Genomic DNA, 20,135 nt, shown 5'->3' on the forward strand with positions numbered 1-20,135 from the left:
TTCATCAATAAGTGCATATTGTTGAAAAACCTTATTTCTATGGCCGCCAGGTGTTACCCAGGGTAACTCAAACGGGGTCTCCAGAGCAAAGCAAAGAAAAGCAAGAAGATAAAGGCACGAACAAACCTCCCCGCAAAACTCATGATTTTTCTTTGAACGTAGGGACAAGGAATAACCACAACTACATGTGCCTTAAATCATTACCTTCATAACAACCGGACCGCCAAGCGCAAATATATCTCCAGCTAAGAAATATTCTACTCCTATTTCCTATTTGTCCACTGCATAAGGCTAAGCATTGTCTTCTCTTTGCATAAGACTAAGCCCTGTCTCAAATCTTGTATGAGGCTAAGCCCTTCCTCCTTATTTGCATAAGGCTAAGCATTGCCTTCTCTTTCCATGAGACTAAGCCCTGTCTCAAATCTTGCATGAGGCTAAGCCCTGCCTCCATATTGGCATAAGGCTAAGCATTGCCTTCTCTCTGCATGAGACTAAGCCCTGTCTCAAATCTTGCATGAGGCTAAGCCCTGACTCCCTATTTGCATAAGGCTAAGCATTGCCTCCTCTTTGCATGAGACTAAGCCCTGTCTTAAATCTTGCATGAGGCTAAGCACTGCCTCCCTATTTGCATATGGATAAACATTGCCTTCTCTTTGCATGAGACTAAGCCCTATCTCAAATCTTGCATAAGGCTAAGCCCTGCCTCCATATTTGTATAAGGCTAAGCATTGCCTTATCTTTGCATGAGACTAAGCCCTGTCTCAAATCTTGCATGAGGCTAAGCCTTGCCTCCATACTTGCATAAGGCTAAGCATTGCCTTATCTTTGCATGAGACTAAGCCCTGTCTCAAATCTTGCATGAGGCTAAGCCCTGCCTCCATACTTGCATAAGGCTAAGCACTGCCTTTTCCTTGCATGAGGCTAAGCCCTGCCTCCATATTTGTATAAGGCTAAGCATTGCTTTATCTTTGCATGAGACTAAGCCCTGTCTCAAATCTTGCATGAGGCTAAGCCCTACCTCCATACTTGCATAAGGCTAATCATTGCCTTATCTTTGCATGAGACTAAGACCTATCTCAAATCTTGCATGAGGCTAAGCCCTGCCTCCATACTTGCATAAGGCTAAGCACTTCCTTTTCCTTGCATGAGGCTAAGCCCTGCCTCTATATTTGCATAAGGCTAAGCACGGCCTTGTCTTTTCATGAGACTAAGACCTGCCTCTATATTTGCATAAGGCTAAGCACTGTCTTCTCTTTGCATGAGACTAAGCCCTGTCTCAAATCTTGCATAAGGCTAAGCCCTGCCTCCCAAATTTGCATAAGGCTAAGCATTTCCTTCTCATGAGACTAAGCATTGTCTCCTTCTGCATAAAGTGTTGCCCTTTTCTAAACTTTGCATTATATTCTTCTCTCGGGGTTAAGCTCTGCCCCCAAACAAGACCAAGCTTTATCTTCTTATCACCTCTAGTATCATGTCTTTGCACTTCATGGGCTGATGTATAATCAACTTGTCCAAAGGCGTCATAGCCCGAAGGCATCATCCTCATAGCCTGAAGACACCATGTTATGTCCTGAGGATCTCTCAATACTGCACATCATTATTCAAAAGGCATCATGGTTCAGAGGTACCATTTTTATGGCCCGAGAACATCATTTCATGGCTTGCGAATCCCTTATCTCATGCTTCATGGCCTGGGACATCATGGTCTAAGGACGTCATCCTCACTGTCCCAAGACAACCTTCATGGTCCAAAGGGAACTTGCCTCATGTTTAAATTCTCGCAGTAATCTATACACTTACATGCATTGTGTTTTAAGTTTTTCAGGAAATCCAGGAGGTACTCATTCTACAAACAGGAGCAATCTTCGCTCCGGTTTCCACTTATACATTTATACCTTGTTGTTATTTCAAATGTAATCGATTCCCATCAATTACTCGCCTTTACTCCATGACCATTCAGATACCTTCCCTGTGCTACATCCGTTACAATTCATAACTCCGCATAAACCCATCTGATACTATCCTTCCCAAAAAAACCCTTAAGAAACATATGATTATTCCTATAACAATTCCATCAGTTTTCATTCACCGTTGGGTCCAAGACTACACATGGCCTGATTCCTGTAAAACCAAGGATATATAGGTAGCTCAGAGACCAGAGTGCAACCTATATTTTTCAAAACACCATATTCAGTCAAAATCAGGCATCATTTCTTTACACGATAACTCTTTCATCCTTTCCGGGTAAAGAGGGGCAGTTGTTGATACCCAGTTTTTCCCTCATATATTTTAAATATGCATATATATCTTCAAAGAAGTGCACATATATTATTATTAGATTTACAAACATGCCCAAGTATTTCTATAATTTTTTAGGCTTTAAATCAATTTATTTCTGCATTTTTGTTATACACATATCCAATAATTATCCCTCATGTTATTTTTATGATGATTTAATCATCTAAACTCATAATTTATGCCCATATAGTGCTTAAATAATTTAAGTGTATTTTTACAATTACATTTGCATTTTAGGGCTAGAATTGCACATTTTGCAATAATAGCCCATATATATGCATAATTATATTATTTATACAGAAAATGACTTTTTATATTTTTATGATATTAATTTATTATTTTAAATCATTTTCATGAACAAATTATATTTTTATCATTTATAAATTATTTTTATAAATTATTTAGTAATTTAAATGGGTATTTAAAACATAGCCCCTTTTATAAATTAAATTTCGGACCAACCCAACTAACCAACACCCATAAACCAGCCCAATACCCGTTTAACATAGACCCATACCCATTTTAAAATATCCGACCCAAGCCCTTGTAAAATCTCGGCCGCTGATCTCAAAGATCAACAACTCCCAATCACCCGTGCCCTTTTAATTAACCATCACCCTAACCCTAATTCATTATTTCCCAAACTCGCCGCCTGTGTATTCTCTCATCTCTTCTTCTTCTCTCTTCATCAAACCCTAGTGTCGTAATCTTGTTTTTCCCTTCGATTCCAACTCAGAGATAGAGTCCATGGACGATTTTCCTTACCTTATTGGTCGTCCCCTATTACTGGTTAATCGATTATGGTATTACATAATCACTTGCCTAACATGGAAAGTGGATCTCTCTTGCTTTGAACCAGATCTGGTTCGAACCTTTACTTCTTTCCATCTATGTTCATTCTTCGTCTCTTTATGGTACGAATCTCTGAGATTCTTTTGATTCTGTGTTTACCCTTATAATTAGGGTCCAAATCTTTTAAGACCTATTTAATTTTTATTCTTATTTTTGTTAAAATCTCACTGCATGTCTATTTTCTTTGCGATTTTTTGTTAAAAAGTTTTGTCTAATTTATTTTCCTAAAACTAGGGCTCAGATCTTTAAGATATGTTCTAGTTCCATTTATGGATGAATATCTTCTTTAACGGTACGTATATCTGTCTATGTGCATGCTGTTGTGATTCTACTCGCCCAGAATTAGGGCCCAGATCTTTCCATATCTGTTAGGGTTCCTTAATTCTGAGTACTTTCCTTTAATGTTTTCATATATCTATTTTGTGCATCTTTACTATAGCTTTCCTTTGGTTGCTTACAATCTAGGATTTTTGATTCTTCAAAATCGAACAAAATCTGGTTCAAACCCTGTCTTTTAAACATTTTTCTTCGTCTATACTTTGCTCTGTTATTTATGGGTCCGTTGATTTTTACCGATTATGTGATTTACTTAAATCTAGAATTTCAATCCCTTTCTTCTACTTAAATTAAAACTGATTCGATTATGATTTTCCTTTAATAAACACTTATATATGTTTATTTGGTACGAACCTGTGTTATTCTCTTTTATTCTGGCCGATTTTGTGTTTTACCCAAAACTAGGGTTTTAAATCTTTCTTGATCTAATTTGGTTTTCAATGTCTCAACTACTTTTCTTTAATATTGTCGTTTATGTGTCTCTATGCATTCTATTACAACTCTTTGTTACTGCTACTTCTTACTTGCCCTAAATTTGGGGTTTTGATTCTTCAGAATCAAAACAAGTCCGTTCGATTCTGGTTTTCCTTTTGAATTGCCTTGTCTACATTATGTACCTTATTTTACTACTGATTTTTGGTTTATTGAAGTTTGAAATCTTTTACTGATACTTTTCCTTACTCATATATGATTAATACTTTCCTTAACCTGAATAGTACTAGTCTGATTTTATGCTATTATGCCCTGTTAATTAATTGAAGCCGACTCTAATTGATTTTGAAGTTATTCTTATGCCTTATTTGTGTAGGACTGATTCATTAACTTATTTGTCTACCTCATTGAGCATTATATAAACCCTTCTCCCTTTTCCCCTTAACTCGAACTCTCCTATTCTCACTAAAAAAAACTTGAGCTCTCTCTCTTACTCCTTTTCTGATTTCTGCACTAAGTGGCTATTATTTGACCGGCTGAACACCAAGGCCAAATTATTATTACTGCATCTTTACTTTCTTTCTTCTCAACTGGTATGCCCTAACCTTTGCAATTTCCTTCTCTATGCTTTGTTCAATTAACCTGTTTCAATTCCTAGCATGATTCTGTCTTTTAGCTGGTAATTTGATAATACTGTCAACTTAAGACTAAGGTATTTAGGATAACATAAATCCTCTCATACGTTAGTTTAAGGTTTGATTTGTTTGTCAGCTTTATACCTGTTAAAAATTATGAGCATGTAATCAAGTATGTTTGTGCCTAATTCATATGTCTTGTCTGTTCAATTCAAATGTTTCTGCCTAATCGCTTCTGTGACTAAGCCATGACTGATTCAAATAATAGCATAAGCACTTATATTACTTCACCATGTTTGAACTATATGCTGAACTTGAACCTTGTTTGTTTCTTGGAGTAGTTCTGCCTACAACTCTATATTCTGAACTTTTCTCTTTTGAAAATTGAACTATTTCAAAACTTTCCCCTTACCCTTTATGCACTGGTTTTCCAAACTCCTACTCTTAGTCATTTAGGTTCTCACCACCCCTAGTGTGAGCACTGCCTAGGGTCCTTGAGACTCCTTTGAACTCAGACACATCGGGGCTGGTTTTAGAATCTTTTATAAACTCAATTCTGAATATGTGGTTCTAGTGCGAGCATTGCCCAGGGTCCCTGAGGCTCTTTGGGAACTTTGGCACACTGGAAGCCCGGTTTAATGTGTTGTGAATGGATCACTGCTATGCTTCAGAGTTGTTGTGTTTGAAGTCCTGGTTCCCAGTTTAGATTGGGCCTAGAAGGCTCCCTATAGTGTAATCATTACTATTATATAATTCATTCATTCAGGGCTATAATAATCTCTTTAATAACAGATTTGGGGTTAATTAGTAAAAGCTGGGGGTCTATTCTTATATATTTTTGTTAAAGTATGGTAGAAATCTTGCCTATAGGACTTAATTGTGCTGATTGAATTATGTGGATACTATACTGTTTTTAGAGATCCTGCCTATAAGATTTTTCATGATCATTTTGATTCTATGTTGCACATTTGCATGCTAGAAATCATGCTTATAGGATTTAAAACTAATAGATATCATGTCTATAGGGTGAAATCAGTTCTAAAACTTAGAAATCCTGCCTATGGGAGTTTAAATCAATTCAGCAATTAGAAAGCATGCCTATAGGATGTAAAAGGGAATAAAACCGTCTTTATGAGTTAAAATCAGTGCTATACTTAGAAATCATGCCAATAGGTCTTCCATTAACAAACTCATAGAAGTCATGCCTATATGATCCTTTTAATTCTGAATTCAAGCGCCCTTATAAGTCACCTAGGCAACGTATCCACAGGACTCACTAATGATTTTGGGTTTAAAACTATGACATACTACTGTCTGAAATCCCAGATCCATGCTGAATAAAATCAGTAGGCAGCTGAATAAAATCTGTAGGCAAACAAATAGGTCTTAATGCTCGCCTTAACAAAGTTGTTTCTGAACCCTGTTTTCTCGCATAGATATCCTGCCTATAGGATCTTAAATTAATAAGTTTGCTGGTTCAAATGCGTGTTGTTGTTGTTTATGTGTGGAGGTTAATATGAGCCTATACTTGCTCTTTATTTGAAAGTCCTATTTGCTTTTTGTCAGACGCCTATATTTCATATTTTTAAGTAACATAGTTTGGTCTAGAACCATCCCAAATAGAGGTCCTAATACCTCCAGGACCATAGGTAAGGGACGGATAGTGCACACATAGGGTGCGGTTTAGAATTAATTAATGCGCTTAAGTAACAACTTGAAGATAGTAATTGGGTAATAAAGGAAATGATAGCCCATGCGCTAATGCTATGAGTAAAACCCCGACTTGAGGGAGTTGCAAAGCCTTGCATGGAATGATCCTATAGGTTAAAAAACTTAGGACCACCCCTACACTCATGTTTAAAATAAGTTGTATTGCAAATTGTTTTTCTTCCCCTTTAAGACTAATTCGCTTAATTTAAGTTCGGCAGGGACCCACCATTGTGGATCTCAAGGGGTGTCTAGCACTTTTCCCTTAAGGTAATTTCGAGCCCTTACCCGATCTCTGGTGATGCAAACCGGTTATATGAGTTAATTTCTCTAGGTGCCCTAACGCACCTTGATCCGTTAGGTGGCGACTCTTCCAATTCCAATTCCCTACCCTCCCGGAAAGGAGTTGTCCCAGAAATGTCGAAACCCAATTTTGCGAGAAAAAGGGGGTGCGACAAATCCTAGGCTTTGCAGCACAAATGCATCTTTGCCCATGATTAGTACACATTACACCCAATTTATCCCATACTCCTTTCAATTTATTAAAATATGATGCTATATCTAGTGAAACTTGGGATGTGTGGGCAAGTTTTCTCTTAAGTTCAAGGATTTTAGTCCTATTTACAGTCACATATCTAGTTTGCAGCTGTAGCCATATGCTATGTGCAGTCTTAGAATATTACACACTTTCAGCTATCTTAGGATATAGGGAGGCAGTTAACCAAGATATCATCATGTTGTTACACTTGTCCCACAGTTTTTGTTCAACCCCAATGGTAGATGGTCCAGTACATGTGCCATCAATAAAGGCTATCTTATTCTTAGCCGGCAAAGCAACTATCATCCTCCTTTTCCAACCCCCAAATCCACTACCTGAAAGGGGACAGGAACAAGGGATGTACTAGGAATATCATAAGAGTGCACAAAAAGGAGACTTTTGGGATTAGGGGAGAAGCTATAAGTGCTACCAATAACTACTTCACAAAGAAATGAACAGGAAGATCGACAATGGCAGAGAAAGAGAGAATTACTTTAAATTCTCAACAAAAACCATACAACATGCTAAGTTCTCAGTAAAACCAGGCATGCAAGAGCCCTAATGTCACGACCCAAATCGAAGGGCCGCGACAGGCACCCGATGTCTTACTCAACCGAGTACCAATGTAACATATATTTCTTATAATATTATCATGAGTAAATGAGCCAGAAAACCCGTCATGAGATAACAAGAATAAAACATAAGGGAATACTCAACATATGAAGACCCAACATGATATACAAACTTATACATGTGACATACGGGCCTATAAGGCCGACATGACCATTAGTAAACTCGAAACATAGGCCGACAAGGCCATACAAGTATCCATACACCTAACATCTGTGAACAAGCCTCTAAGAGTACATAAAATCATAAAGGTCGGGACAGGGCCCCGCCATACCAATCAATACATATCCAAAAGCATACTGACCAAATAGGCAACTCTGGAGCAAGTGGAGTGCACCAACACCTTCGCTGAGCCGATAGCTTACTAGGAGGACTGTCAACCTATCAATCGGGACCTGCAGGCATGAAACGCAGCGTCCCCAGGCACAAAGGACGTCAGTACGAATAAAGTACCGAGTATGTATGGCAGGAAAGCATAAACAAGAACAGTAATGTAAAGAGAGAGATAAAGGAGATACAACCTGCAACATCTGAGTGCCTCTGGGGGCTACTGATATGAAATGCATAATACATATATATACATAAATTTTTTAAAACATTCGCCTCTGTGGGCATCATCATCATCATATCGTACCCGGCCTCAAAGAGGACTTGGTAAAAGCATACCCAACCATCATAAGGCTCTATAGAATCATACCCGGCCACGTGGAGCTCGGTAAACCCAACTGATCAGTGGTTGCACAATAGGTGTCGTACCCGGCCGACTATAGCGCGGCTCGGTAGAGTAAAATAGATACATATATATAATGCATGCTCGACTCATGGACTCACATTCTAAACCTTTTGGAGTGACTTAAGAACATTATGGACATCCCTACCATCCGTATGAACCTTAGTAGGATTTAAGGATCATACACACTTGTTTAGAATAATTTTATAAGGAAATAACAACATGGACAACCTTAGTTGCTAGGAGTAGACTCATTATGAAATAGCGTAACATTTATGTTCATTTCATTGTAGATCATGCCAAAAGAAAGAAGAAAGTGCCATAACATACCTTAAACCCATTGAGTCCTTAATCCCTTCCAAGCAATTCTTCAAACAAGTCAACTCAATCTATCATAGTATAAGAAGATTCAAAATCAGTGCTGAGCAAAGGCTAAGTCTATAACTTAAGCTAGTAGCTCGTTTACGTAAATTTGGGCAGCATCTCCCTTGTAACAAGGGCCTCTTCCAATAACATATACCAACAACAATGACCAGAGCAATCCATCAATACATAATTATCAATATCAAAACACCATATAACAACAACAAGTCACAACTACCTTACGACGAGCGGCAAGCTCCGATTGGAATCCGTATACCCCTTATCAATCCTTATAGACTTCTTACTTCAACATAAAAGTATCATTAACATGATAATGAAGTCATTAATCAATGATTCCAGCCTTATACCATATATTTATAACAACGAAAATAATCCACAACTTCAACTATCCTCAATTAGCAACTTTATTCACTAGTTCATGTCTAGCCCATCCATTTAACTTAATCAACATCAATATAACCTTAGGCACAAGCAATATCACAATATGCATACCTCCTATAGTATCTTCAAGTCAAAATCCAAGTAATATTCAGTTTACAACAACCCTCAATAGCAATACAACACCATAGAAGTGACTTAAGCTAATCCAAGTATTATCTTGTAGTTTATCATCCTAACAACTTAACAAACATACAAGAAAGCTTAAGCACAATTAGTAGGCTGTTATACTCACCTTAGAAAGCAGCAAAAACTTTGAATTTCATCCAAATACAGCCCAAAACAATCCTTAATGACAAAAGAACCTCAAAAGGGTGTTGTTCTTCACTAGAACTAAGTTATGATGTTGAAATATGGTGTAATCACTTTGTAATCACTTCAAAGCCTTGTGGTATATGTTTAGGAGGGTTAGGAGAAGTTTGGAGACGAATTATAGTTGAAAAATGAGCAAAAATAGGCGTACCAAATCGTTTATAAATTGAAGTAGGTCAACTATCGCCTAAGTGGGTCCCATTGGGAGCTGCTTGCACGATCTCGCGAAAACACAAATATCTCTCTTCTCCAATGTTGTATTGACGAACGGTTTAATGCGTTAGAAACTAGACTCGTAGATATTCAATTTTGTAGGTAGGAAACCCCATGATTCCAAGTGTATTTGGAGAAATCCTCAGATACATTTGACCTAAAAATCAGCAAATTTATGAATGTAACTTGTGATGACCTTTGCCAACTCTTGTTCCATAACTTGCTTGCCTTCAAAATGTAGAAAATGAATATCATACAACTAAAGAACTCATAGAATAACCTCCTTATCTTGTTAAGAACCCTAGTCTCACCCGAAATTACATGTTATAACATTCGAAACTTGTCGACTTTCGACGAAACTTATTTTCTTCAATTGGTTTAGCTTATAAGATTTCCAACTCTCTTGGTACTCGTTATTCATGATCTTAAATATTTGTAACCTCCAAGGTAACATGATTAACTTACTTTATTTGCTTCCAAATATAATCTCATTTCCGAGCATACATCAATGACTTACGACATACTCTCATGTATGAAAACTTGGGGTGTAACATCATTCCCCCTTTGGAACATTCGTCCTCGAATGTTGATTGATGCGCTTATCAGTTTCATAAACTATGGCTCTTACGAATACTTTAATGCTCATCTTTCCATCTAAGCAACTGTTTTGTGAATAAATCCAAATGCTTGGGCATTCCCCCCTTTTAGGCCTCTTTGTCACGCCATGACATGTGGTCGGAATTCTTCCAACATCGTAACATTTGCTACCTTATGTCATGCAGTATGTACGACTGTGTCGTTGTATGAGCGCCTAGTGATTCGTATTCTCTTTTTCCTCCATCTTTTAGCCAATCTCTAAGCCTCACTTTATGAACATATATAGAATTATGACAAACTGTCCCTCTAGGCATCTATAGGTGTACTGATGTCTTTCGCTTGGTACTTTATCGAACTTAAGACTATTTCTATCTCTTATTTCATAGCCTTGTATATCTATCCTTATGGATTTACTACATCTAGGTAGGTTATACTATACCATAAAACTTACTTCGGTTTATTATTATCGAGGTTTGCTACCCAACTCCAGGTTACTCTCTCGCTGCTTAACCTATATGTATAAATCTAAGTCCTTTAGTGCTTCCTCATTATTATTCATCTAAGAATAACAAACAAATCTCATCTCGTACTTTGGAACTTGTACCCATCTATTGTTTATTCACCTTAATGTTGATCTATAATCTATCACTGATAACTTGCAACCTCTTACGTAATACACTGTCACTAGGGCTCACATCTTATCGGGGAACATATGAAGTGATTTTCCTGATCCACCTAGGGATAATACTATACTTCAATAACCGTATTTCATTGCATCCCAACGCGATTCATCTTATGGGGGTATTCTAATCCCGTGCAATTAATGAAATCCCTTTCTCGTTAAATCGTTACTCAATCAAAGGCCTAAGCATTATCCTCTTATATATCACAATTACACCCTTATTCTACTGCCAGGGCAGCATTCCATCTCTTCTAAATGCACCTAGTCTCAGACTCCTCTGTGTTCATTCAGGCTGTACCGAGCTTTTTATTACATATGGAAATCATCAGCTCCCTTGTTTTGATGGGTTTAATCCCGAGGACATACATATTCTCGTCACCTTCTCACTCACCTTTTCATATCCTTACTCCTATCTACCTAAAACCTTGTTGCTCTACAATACTTTACCTTAGGACCTACACCGATCTATTTATACTACTCGCAACCTTCCTTTAACTTGCTAGCACCATAAATTTCCTTTCGTGCCTTCTCAGTTGTCCTTAAATGTAAGCAATTACTTTTGCTGGTCGTTCTATCACTTGTTGCATGAATACTTGGCTTGTCTTTTTGCCCACGAATACTATAATTTCCTGTACCTCATATGATCTCAAACATCACCTTTGATGGCTTTTTTTTACCATTCATTAGCCATGATAGGTGCCACTTTCTTATGGAGTGTATACAATATTGTAGTGAGACTGTTGTTACAGGATCATTTACTCTTTAGCTCACTATGCTTAGGTGGAAACCTTCTTCCTTATTTCCTCAGCTAGTCTTTCATTGTAGTACTTAGGGAGACCTTCTGGCTCTTGTAAAGTTGCGAGCTTGATATATTGTACACCCGAAGGTAATTTTCGTTATTCTTACTCGCCTATAATAATCCTTAGTTACATAAATTTATGCCTTTGTGCTCGTATGGTTACTTCTAAGCTCAAATTTTTATTGTCTCCTTAGTGGCACTCTCTCTTATTTTCATAAACCTTAAAAATGGTACCTTTAACTGCCTCAACTCCTATCTGAATTTTTTCAAATGATTGCGATCTCGTATCTGCGAGACTGAATTCACTATGTTGTGGTTCACTGCATTTATCTCGCATAATCTATTGATTTATCTGTGACCTCTTGTCTAGCCATAACTGGGCTCTTCTAGAATCAACTACTAATTACTCGTTGGTCCATTCTCATATATATATATATATTTTCTACATAATCCCTCTTGGGGTATATCCTTTGTCTTAACTTATCTCTCGCCACTAGCTCTTGATGTATCAAGTGTCCATTCCCACTTATTTATCAATAACATCCTGGCCGCAAACCTTTACTGCCTCTCTCCGGTGTCGTGCTTGTATAATGTTCTGGAGTTGCAACATATCTGCAGGAACTGAATAAATACAACATCATCCCTTTCTCCTTTTTACCACATTCTTTCTTTATCATTCCATAGTTAATTGAACCGCTTAACTCCGACTTAATATCATATCACACCATATTCCCCCCTTTAGAGGAGTACTAAGATTTAGTACTACGACGATCTACCTATAGTTGTTTTACCTCTTCATCTTTGGCGTCTTTTCACATTATCAATGAACCTTAATCACCTTATGGTAACCTTCTATACCAGGGATAACTAAATTTCTTACGCACGAAGGTGACACCTACTGTAACTGGCACACTTAGTCCCTTAAGATTAACTCTGCTCAGAGTGCTTGCTTTAGGTAAGCGACTTCCTAAATGGCCTTTAAAGGTTATTCGTCTGTTGTCTGTTCTATTATTGTTGGAGCACGATCTTTGCAATTCTCACGATGTCGACCATTATCAAATCCTTCGGTCCCTAATTCATGTTCAGTTTTATCTTGTTCACCGGCCCATACTGTTTTTTATTACTCCGGGGTCTAACCTTTCCTCCTGGTAATCACGTTGAAGTCACCAACTCATTTCTCGAAATAAGGATATGACTTTATGACTTATACTCTTTTATTGCCTTAAGGCTTGTCACCTCTTGTATTTTCCTTCACTTGACTATAGACTCTGTCATCGTGTCATATTTTGATTTACTCTTATCACCCATATATCACATCTTACTCATGATGCTTCATTTATTTTCTTCTTATTCTCCGGATAATATTCTTTTTGTCTATCACTTTATTCTGAAAACTTCAACAAAAAGTTCTTTCCCTATAAGCTCCCCTAGCTTCATCTCATTAGAATGCCTAACATTCTTTTTTTTTACTCGGGGCTAGAGTCATACTAAGGTAAATATTTGTCCCTTCTAGGATCCCACTGCCTATATTCTGAAATTTTTGAATATTCCAGTATTCGTATCTGATTGTACTACTCTAGAGTTCACCATCTGGGTGTCTTAGAAGGATATCTTTTACCACATTTGTACCATCTTTCGGAAACATTGGTTAATGATAACAACCTATCCACAATTTTTGGGTTACTCTAACTCCAACTGGATCCTGATATCCCATCTTTCTCTTAAATAATATCTGTTAGCTCCCATAGAACATAACTGAGATGGGTGTGGCCAATTGTACTTACCTCTGTCATTGATGAAGGTACCAAAATGCTTATATTTCTCTGCCTGATTTGAAAATATTGATAATCTTCATTATCTGGGTGCCTCGTACCCCTCTTCACCTTACTTCTTTTACTTGTTGAAACTTGTATCTAGCTTCTAAATCCCTCATAGATTTTCACCATATTTGTGAATAGATATCCTTGCCTTAAGGCTCCTTATTAAGAAGCATACACATCTTAGTACACACATGATCTGTTGAAGACCTCACATTTACTCATCATAAGCATGATGTGAAATCGAGTTCCTCTGACTCAACTCTTCCACATCCACATGCAATCTCTTACCAACTGTCTTTGTGGATGTAGGTATCGTTGTATTACGACTAAAGTCGAATTTAGGAGTTTGAATTCTTACAACTGAGCTCTACTACACGATCTAGAGTAAGAAGAAAGAGTGACAAACCTAAATGCCTTGTAGCCTCCTGCTTATAAGTGTGGTGCACAACACACCCATAAACAAGACTCTACTAGACACGGCTTGCAGACTCCCTAGGATAGAACTGCTCTGATACCACTTCTGTCACGACCCAAACCGAATGGCCGCGATAGGCACCCGGTGCCTCAACCGAGTACCAACGTAACATAACTTTCTTATCATATTATCATGAGTAAATGAGCCAGAAAACCCGTCATGAGATAACAAGAATAAAACATAAGGGAATACTCAACATATGAAGACCTAACATGATATACAAACTTATATATGTGACATACAAGACTATAAGGCCGAAATGACCATTAGTAAACTCGAAATATAGGCCGACAAGGCCATACAAGTATCCATACACCTGACATCTGTCTACAAGCCTCTAAGAGTACATAAAATCATAAAGGTCGGGACAGGGCCCCGCCAAACCAATCAATACATATCCAAAGCATACTGACCAAATAGGCAACTCCGGAGCAAGTGGAGTGCACCAACACCTTCGCTGAGTTGATAGCCTACTATGAGGACTGTCAACCTATCAATCAGGACCTGCGGGCATGAAACGCAGTGTCCCCAGGCAAAAAGGACGTCAGTACGAATAAAGTACCAAGTATGTAAGGCAGGAAAGCATAAACAAGAACAGTAATGTAAAGATAGAGATAGAGGAGATACAACCTGCAACATCTGAGTGCCTATGGGGGCTACTAATATGAAATGCATAATACATATATATACATAAACTTTTTAAAACATTCGCCTCTGTGGGCATCATCATCATCATATTGTACCCGGCCTCAAAGAGGACTCGGTAAAAGCGTACCCGACCATCATAAGACTCGGTAGAATCGTACCCGGCCACGTGTAGCTCGATAAACCCAACTGATCAGTGGTTGCACAATAGGTGTCGTACCCGGCCGACTATAGCGCGACTCGGTAGAGTAAAATAGATACATATATATAATGTATGCTCGACTCACGAACTCACATTTTAAACCTTTTGGAGTGACTTAAGAACATTATGGACATCCCTACCATCAGTATGAACCTTAGTAGGATTTAAGGATCATACACACTTGTTTAGAATAATTTTATAAGGAAAGAACAACATGGACAACCTTAGTTGCTAGGAGTAGAGTCACTATGAAATAGCGTAACGTTTATGTTCATTTCATTTTAGATCATGCCAAAAGAAAGAAGAAAGTGCCATAACATACCTTAAACCTGTTGAGTCCTTAATCACTTCCAAGCAACTCTTCAAACAAGTCAACTCAATTGGTATAAGGAGATTCAAAATCAGTGCTGAGCAAAGGCTAAGTCTATAACTTAAGCTAGTAGCTCGTTTACGTAAATTTGGGCAGCATATCCCTTGTAACAAGGGCCTCCTCCAATACCATATACCAACAACAATGACCAGAGCAATCCATCAATACATAATTATCAATATCAAGACACCATATAACAATAACAAGTCACAACTATATTACGACAAGCGGAAAGCTCCGATTGGAATCCGTATACCCCTTATCAATCCTTATAGACTTCTTACTTCAACATAAAAGTATCATTAACATGATAATGAAGTCATTAATCAATGATTCCAACCTTATACCATATATTTATAACAACGAAAATAATCCACAACTTCAACTATCCTCAATTAGCAACTTTATTCACTAGTTCATGTCTAGCCCATCCATTTAACTTAATCAACATCAATATAACCTTAGGCACAAGCAAGATCACAATATGCATACCTCCTAAAGTATCTTCAAGTCAAAATCCAAGTAATATTCAGTTTACAACAACCCTCAATAGCAATACAACACCATAGAAGTGACTTAAGCTAATCCAAGTATTATCTTGTAGTTTATCATCCTAACAACTTAACCAACATACAAGAAAGCTTAATCACAATTAGTATGTTGTTATACTCACCTTAGACAGCAGAAAAAACTTGGAATTTCATCCAAATACAGCCCAAAACAATCCTCAATGACAAAAGAACCTCAAAAACGTGTTGTTCTTCACTAGAACTAAGTTATGATGTTGAAATATGGTGTAATCATTTTGGAATCACTTCAAAGCCTTGTGGTATATGTTTAGGAGGGTTAGGAGACGTTTGGAGACGAATTCTAGTTGAAAAATGAGCAAAAATAGGCGTACCAAATCGCTTATAAATTAAAGTAGGTCAACCACCGCCAAAGTGGGTCCCATTGGGAGCTGCTTGCGTGATCTCGCAAAAACACGAATATCTCTCTACTCCAATGTTGTATTGACGAACGGTTTAATGTGTTATAAACTAGACTCATAGATCTTCAATTTGGTAGGTAGGACACCCCATGATTCAAAGTGTATTTGGATAAATTCTCAGATATATTTGACCTAAAAATCAGCAAATTTATGAATGTAACTTGTGATGACCTTTGCTAACTCTTGTTCCACAACTTGCTTGCCTTCAAAATATAGAAAATGAATATCATACGACTAAAATAACTCATAGAATAACCTCCTTATCATGTTAAGAACCCTAGTCTCACCCCAAAGTACATGTTATAACATTCAAAACTTGTCGACTTTCGATGAAACTTATTTTCTTCAATTGGTTTAGCTTTTAAGATTTCCAACCCTCTTGGTACTCGTTATTCATGATCTTAAATATTTGTAACCTCCAAGGTAACATGATTAACTTACTTTATTTGCTTCTAAATATAATCTCATTTCCGAGCTTACATCAATGACTTACGACATACTCTCATGTATGAAAACTTGGGGTGTAACACCTAACTAGAGAAAGGAATATGTTTATCCAACTTCTTCGCTACAAGAGAAGAATGTCCTTCAAATCAGTCGTAGCCCTAGCATCGAGAGATAGTAACACAAAGTATGTAGATTCGCTGGATCTAAGCTCAAGATGTCAGAAATCAACCCAAAACGCTGAACTGAGAGACCTATCGGCAGAAACACCTTCTTTGTCTAAACAAAAACGTCGATTCACCAACCACCGGAGAAGAGGAACTCAATGAAACAGAATTGGGGTAAGGTCGGATGAAAGAGCAAGATGAGATGTACCAGAATCTTTGCTCTGATACCATGAAAACACTATGAATCGAGTAGGAGAAGAGGAAAACTTCATTAGGGTTTCATCTTTTAATGAGAGAGAATTGGGGTCTGCATATTGTTTTGTTACATTAGATAATGACCTGATGAGTCTTTCTAAAAAAATATGCCAGTATTTATATGATGGGCTCACTAATGCTAACTAATGAAAGCTGGCAAAATACAAGAATAGGCTAAGAGTGAAGATGGGCTAAAAATATAGAGTGGCCCAAATGTAAAAAGAAACTAATTAAATAAACTCTACAACTAGCAGTGTTTATGTTTTGGCTTAGATGCCAAATAAGCCATCAACGCAACACTATTTTGCTGAGTTTTTGCCATTTTTGTAGTGAGATTCTTGTCATATCTAGGAGTAGAAGCGGTTTTTATTTTCTGTCATACCCCTCTAAAACCAACTTATACATGTCCTGGTACAATTAGACTATGTTATAAATAACAAGCGGACCATGTTCTGCCATACCCCTCTCAAACCTGTAGGGTCCATCCCATCAATATAGGTATGTGCCTATATAATAATACATGGTGATCAAGTTTGGAAAGATGTGGAGGATAATCAAATTGCTCTTGTAGAATACTTTCAGCCCACAACTCTTTTTCCTTATAAAAGGAGGGCATTCTTTCAATGTTAAACACACCAAAAATCAGAGAGAAGTAACAGAAGTTAGAGAGAGTAATCCACAGATCGTAGTTTGCAAGATAAATAGTAAGTGTGCGTAATATTATAGTGAGGTATTTAAAATACAGAGTGTTATTTCTTTCGAAGTTGTAGTAGTCTCTTGACACTACTAAGTTGTAATATTATAGTGGTAATATTGCTCCGCTAGGGTATTGTATTTTACCCTGTTAAAAGATTTGGTGTCTTTGTTACTCTTGTATAATTATTATTTATCGTGAATAATTTCCTGGACGGGATATTATTTTTCCACTAATATGGTATCAGAGCCATGGCGAATAATGATCCGCTGTCTTTTCAGTACCCTCGTATCATAAAAGATAATTATGAGAAATAGTGTCTACGTATGAAAGTCATTCTTGGCTCCCAGGATGTGTTGGAAATCGTAGATATAGGGTATGCAAAACAAGATAATGAGGAAGCTCTGCCTCAAAATGAAAAAGATGTCTTGACAAAGACAAGTAAGAAAGATCAACAAGCTCTCACGCTTATCCACCAATGTTTGGATGATGGCATGTTTGAGAAGGTGGCAGATGCTACCACCTCAAAGGAAGCTTGGGAGATTTTACAAAATTCTCTCCAAGGAGTTGACAAGGCAATGAAGGTAAAACTTCAAACTCTAAGGGTTGATTTTGAAGTTTTGAAAATGAAAGAATTCGAATGGATTTCGGATTATTGTTCAAAAGTGAAGGCTATTGTGAATCAATTAAGAAGATACGGGGAGGACATAGAATATGTCCACGTGGTAGAAAAGATCCTTTGTACTTTAACACCTAAATTTGATTTTGTGGTGTGTGCTATTGAGGAGTCTAAATATTTAGACTCTATGATAGTGGAGAAATTGGAGGGTTCTTTACAGGCCCACAAAGAAAAGATCAAAAAGAGATAAGAAGTGTCATTGGAGCAACTTATTAAAAGTCAGACATCCTTCAAGGATTATGGAGGTGAAAAGAACTATTGAGGGAATGAACGGGGACGAGGCCGTGGTGGTCATGTAAGAGGAAGAAGTAATGGTAACAAATTCAACAATGAAATTAAAATCCACCAAACATTCAAAGGTCGTGGTCGTGGACAAAGAGGAGGAAGAGGACGTGGCTACAATCAAGAAAATAATGGAAAAAGGTATGACAAATTAAAAATTGAGTGTTATAATTGTCATAAATTTGGCCATTACTCTTGGGAATGTTGTTGCAATATTGAAGAGAAAGCTAACCTTGTTGAGAACAAGAAAGAAGAAGATGAGTCAACATTGCTGCTGGCACCCAAGAAAGAAGACATGGATGATTGTAGCTCGTGGTATTTGGACAATGGAGCAAGCAATCATATGTGTGAATGAAAAGAGAAGTTTGTGGAGTCAATAAAACAGTGAGAGGTAATATGTTCTTTGGAGATACCTCAAAGATTTAAATCGAAGGGATAGGTACAATTCTGATCTCCTGTAAAAATGGTGACCACAAGTTAATTCAAGATATTTATTATGTCCTAAAATTAAAAAGTAATATTTTGAGTTTGGGCCAACTTCTTGTAAAGGAATATGACATCCACATGAAAAATATGCATCTTTAGCTTAGAGATTCAAGTGGAATTCTAATTGCTAAAGTTCATATGGAAAAGAAAAGATTATTTTCTCCGAATCTTAAGACAATTGATGCAAAGTGTTTGAAGGCTAATGTGCAAGATGAATCATGGTATTGGCACATATGATTTAGGAACTTGAATTTTGAAGCACTCAAATCAATGGAAGAAAAGAACATGGTGCATGGGATACCATCAATCAATCATCTCAATCAATTATGTGAAGCTTGTCTTCTTAGAAAACATGCAAGGAGGAGTTTTCCAAAGGAGTCCATGTCAATAGCAACCATGCCACTCAAACTTGTTCACACTGATGTGTGGGGGCCAATTAATCCATCTCCCTTTGGTAAAAGTAAATACTTTCTTCTCTTCATTGATGACTTTAGTAGAAAGACTTGGATTTATTTCTTAAACCAAAAATCTGAAGCTTTTGCTGCTTTTAAAATTTTCAAAGCTTTTGTGGAGAAAGAAAGTGGCTATGAAATAAAATCTTTAAGGTATGATAGAGGAGGCGAATTCACTTCAAAAGAATTTAATGACTTCTGTTAGTCTCATGGAATTCGTTGCCCTCTAACAGTACCTTTTTCACCCCAACAAAATGGAGTTGTATAGAGAAATAATCGAATGATTCTGAATATGGATAGATGTATGTTGAAAGCTAAAAGTATACCCAAGGAATTTTGGGCCGAAACTGTTTCTTGTACAGTTTATTTGAACAATAGGTCTCCAAAAAGAAATGTCAGAGATCAAACCCCTCAAGAAGCATGGAGTGGAAGAAAGCCAAGTGTTAAGTACTTGAGAATCCTTGGGAGCATAGTCTATGCTCATGTGCCACAGCAAGGGAGAGCGAAGCTTGACGATTGAAGTGCCAAGCATATGTTTGTTGGCTATGATACGAGTTCAAAGGCTACAAGTTATACAACCCAATTAGCGGAAA

Source organism: Nicotiana sylvestris, chromosome 5 (genome assembly GCF_000393655.2).
Source record: "Nicotiana sylvestris chromosome 5, ASM39365v2, whole genome shotgun sequence".
Lineage (NCBI taxonomy): Eukaryota > Viridiplantae > Streptophyta > Magnoliopsida > Solanales > Solanaceae > Nicotiana > Nicotiana sylvestris.